The following is a 4450-nucleotide window of genomic DNA, read 5'->3' as shown; positions in this document are numbered from 1 at the left end:
ACCAGGATAGCTTGTGGGTGTGATGTCAACAAACTCCACACACTACAGGAGAGGCAGTCACGTTCACAGGCACACACGTTAACATTTATTTAGCCTACATTAAATCGCAAATCGCAGCCTTTTATGCGGTTATGTAATCGCACAGCCTGACATCGCGATTGCGATTAGATTACTCGTGCAGCACTAGTTCGGCCCCACTGCGCACACAGACACACAGACACAGGTGAGCACACAAGAGCTCCGCCCGGGCCGCATTTTCCTGACCGACAATTATAACCGAGCTCGTCTATGGAGCGGAGCCTGTGTTGCGTTCAGGCGTTGTCATGTAAATAACAAATGCCAGCACTTCAATAGGCTGTAGCACAACACAGCAGCATGTCAAGTGCAAAGTCAAGCAAAATAAAGAGATCATTTTGGGGTTCTCTTTACACACAAAGCACGTACCGAAACCAAACTGAAACCGTGGCCCAAAAAACCGAGGTACGAGCTGTAACGTGGGCTACCTGTACCATTGCACCCCTGCTCAGAAAATAGAGCAGGTCATGCAGCTCCTCCAGTCAGCATGCTGAATTGCTCTTCCGTCTGTGTGTGAGTGTGTGTCAGTGGTAACTACGGAGAAGCAGGTGGTACCTTGTATGGTAGCCTCGGCCACCAGTGTGTGAATGTTTTTGTGAATGTGACACGTAGTGTAAAAGTGCTTTGAGTGGTCGCAAGACTAGAAAAGCACTATACAAGTGCAGTGCTTCTACTATTTACCACCAATTGATAAGGGAACCGATAAAGAATGAGACTGATGAGCAGAATCGATAATGGCATTGCTATCAATAAAATCTTTTCAGTTCACATCCCTAGCTAGCAGTAGATGCATCCTTCCTTTTGCATGGTGATACAGCTGGCAGGTGTAGTTCGGTAGACAAAAAAATAGTTCCTACATGAAACTGCTCACAACAAGGTCTATGGATTTTCTTATGTAACCAGGTCGTAGTTTCTGAAAAGTGACATTGCTGGTGAGTTTTTTTAAATGTATTATTTTGACACTTTGGGCATCACAAGCTGAGTGACATCTAGTTCCATTACACTGGAGAGAAGGCAGACATCTCTACAGCTGATATCTCCAACACTCAGCAACTCACATCAAAACAATCTAGACTGATAAACAGCACCACAGGTAAGAGGAAAAATATGTATTTACAGTTTTGGAGTGAACTGTACCTTTAAAATAAAGGGCTTGCTATGTGGGACACCACACGTGATCATCATTAGCTATATAAGCGTGCACGTGATGAGGACATAGGCTGCATTTGGTGACGTGGACTTTGCTTCTACAGGGGGGATTATTTTATTTTGTTTGTGTGTGGCCGGGCTGGTGGAAGGTTGTTGCACATTAATGGGTTTGTTTGTGTGTGTGTGTGTGTGTGTGTGTGTGTGTGTGTGTGCATGGCTACAAGTGTATACTGTGATCCCAGTCAGCCCATGCTTAGGAGTCAAAAGCTTGAATACTGTTACGCACAGAGACTCACACAAACACAAATCCTCATCTAATCCACCTTAAATGACGTTGGCTGTAAAACCACTGAGATGTAACCAAACCCTGCACTCTCTCTTACAGAAAACACTGTTTCTAGATTTGCCTTTTTTTGACAAATATCTTAAGACACAAAATTTGATTTGCTGTTAAATTTGACATTCTGAAGATCTGAATCTCATAGGGGACTCGACTAAAGATGCCTGCTAATGCAAACCAATTCTGGCTGATGCGTTTGTTTACTACGTCAAACCAGGCAGGAGGCAAATGCTCTTTTAGCTGGTCAACTTAACTTCAAAAAAAGAAAGAAGTTTTTGGAATCACAACCACAGTTACTTCACCTAAATGTAACACACTGTATGTATACATAAGTATCTGTGTATCTCTCGCTACACTACCTGACTGTGATTCAGTCCATCTGAACAGATCACAGCACAGGTATTCCTGTACAGCAGGTTCATGTTCTGAGTAATCCCCTACATGAGTTATGAGATATGAGCAAAGAGTATGCTGCCATCCCAGAAAGATCAGTGCTGTCAGTGACTCATCACAGGTACCTGAAACCTGAGTGTTTTCACTTTTGGTTTAGGAGTGCTGACTTAAATAACGTAAGGAGAGGAATTCTGTCAGCTACGCAACTGTCTGCCACAGCTGCTTCCACACTTGTTTATGTTAACGACCCTCCCAACAGATGTTGTTCACATCGGACCAAACACAGCAGCAACAACTAACCTACAAGACGACAGTTTGGGGAAGTAACTGCAAACCTAACAGGGGTCTGGGAAAAAATACATCTAAACCAGGGGAAGGCAACCTGTCGCTCTGGAGCCACATGAGACTCTTTAACCACTTTCCATTGGCTCCCTGTTGCTTTGACAAAAAAAAATCATAAGGAAATGAATAATAGTTATTTATTTAGGCTAGCTATGGTTTCCAAATCCAAAAAGGAAAAGTCTCAGAGGAAAATTGAGAATTTAATAGTGCCTGGACAGACTGATTTGTTTGCCTTTACTGCCAAATCTTTAAAGTACCAAACAATCATAAATAGTCCACTGCAGAGGAGGCACTTTGTTGCAAAACATATTAATGAATGCTCATTTAAACTTACAACAGTAATGTTGATAGGCCAATTTAAAATGAATAAGCTGTGTTGCCTTCATTATAAGGCTCAGATATGTTTTGCAGCTCCAGTCAGATTTGTTTTTCTTTATTATAATTTATAGTCAGAAATGGCTCTTTTGACAGTAAAGGTTGCTGACCCTTGATCTAAACAGTCACTGTGGGATTACTTCTGCTTCTTAATAATACATTAAAAAAAATAGCCAAGCACTGCACAATCACACTTGATCACAAGACATGTCACAGGTTAACAAACAAGCTTAAATATCAAGACATAGTGCTGCTGCTGTCATGTTGCTCCATGTTGAAAACAACATAGTAAAACTAAATGGATGCACTAGCATTACCTACGTGTGTGTACCAAACCTATCTGGCAGATCTGACCCTGCTCAACACGCCAAACTACACTAAAACACCGGCTATGAACTTTAATCTGACCTTGCTTATCAGCAAAATACGCGCCTTTGTGAATATGACCTTTTTGGAATTAGTGTGGACGGTTATTTGGCACACTCCTGACTCCCAAAGCAACAGTTTTGCCAAATCAAACATTTGATTCAAATCACTTTCGTTTGCGTTTTAGGTGTTGAATGTTGCATAACGTTGAACAAGACAGTGAAGATGACAAGAGAATAGGGAGCAGTAACTTATTGGGTGTATGTGACTGTCTTTTGGCTTTGTTTACATATTTAACTGTTAAAGCTAAGTTATCGTTGAGACGGCTCTCTATCTTCACATAAGGTTGTGTGTTTCGCTAAATTTACACACGACCAGGCGGGATCCATGGCTGAATTAACTATGCACTTGACTTCAAATATAATTCTGAACACAGACCCATACCTGTCACTAGCCACACACCTAGCTAACGTTAGCTAATCCCAGGTCTTTCCTGGGCATTATCCTCAACACAAGCAACACAAGCGAACTGTTCCCTAACATATTTCATTTGTTGGCGTTTATAACGTTTATACATCGGACTGCTGACCCACCCGGCGCGGTCAGTCAGCGTCTTTGCTAATGACGTTTTAGCTTGTGGATAATGCAGTTATTAAGCTAACCGCTGCATATCATAACGTTAGCATTGAGGTTAGCTAGCAAGCTAACGACGGCAGGCCGCACCCTTTAACTTCTCCTTTTTCAGACTGTGAAAACAAGTCCCTTGGTTATTGGAACATACCTTAATGTTCTCGATAAAGCATGTGGTTTCATCTTTGCTCCACTTATTCAGGAGTTGCTGTCCTTTTGTCGCGTCCGACATGGGCACAGCTAGCATCCTCTGTTGAATATTTACCTGGCAGACGGCCAGTTTGCATCTCTTCCTGCTCTGTCGAGAGAGCAGTCACAACATTGACCAATAGGAAAAATGGCAAATCGGAGACTGACCAATGAGAGAAGAACATGAACGAGGCCACGCACACAGTTGACAGACAGTTTTTTCTACCGATCAACATGAATGTTTTTATAGTACAGGCATTTGAGCAGAGTTGCTGTGATGATGTGTTGGTACAATTTGTTGATCCCACAGCAAGATCACCAAGATTTAGACTTTTTTGTAATTACCTGTTTTTCGCAGTATAATAACCAAAAACAACACCATTATTAAAAATTGATATAAAAAGAGTTGGATTTATACACACTCATTATCAGGGAGTGTTCTTTACTTGTCAGAGGAAGAGGGTGGCTGGGATGTTACTTCTGTTTTTTAATTTTAATTTTTCTAAATTTTCTTTTTTATTTTGACAGTCCCTGAAAGTTTTTAATATTTTTCCTTCCCTTTCCTTCCACTTTTCCTTCGAAAAACAGTAA

The 4450-nt window shown here is 41.4% G+C and overlaps 1 protein-coding gene across 10 annotated transcripts in view; it reads right to left on the bottom strand.

Annotated features, from left to right (window-relative positions):
* kiaa1109 (KIAA1109 ortholog) overlaps nucleotides 1-3959 on the bottom strand; it is a 114175-nt gene extending 110216 nt beyond the window's left edge. For all 10 annotated transcript variants that reach the window (XM_050061739.1, XM_050061742.1, XM_050061744.1 and 7 more), the window contains exon 1: nucleotides 3822-3959. The gene's annotated coding sequence lies outside the window, so the exon portion shown is untranslated. The remainder of the gene's footprint in view (nucleotides 1-3821) is intronic.
* Nucleotides 3960-4450: the final 491 nt, after the last annotated feature.

This window comes from Epinephelus moara, chromosome 14 (genome assembly GCF_006386435.1).
Source record: "Epinephelus moara isolate mb chromosome 14, YSFRI_EMoa_1.0, whole genome shotgun sequence".
Taxonomy (NCBI): Eukaryota; Metazoa; Chordata; class Actinopteri; order Perciformes; family Serranidae; genus Epinephelus; species Epinephelus moara.
Note: the sequence above shows the minus strand (reverse complement) of the source record. Positions and strands in the feature narration are given on the sequence as shown.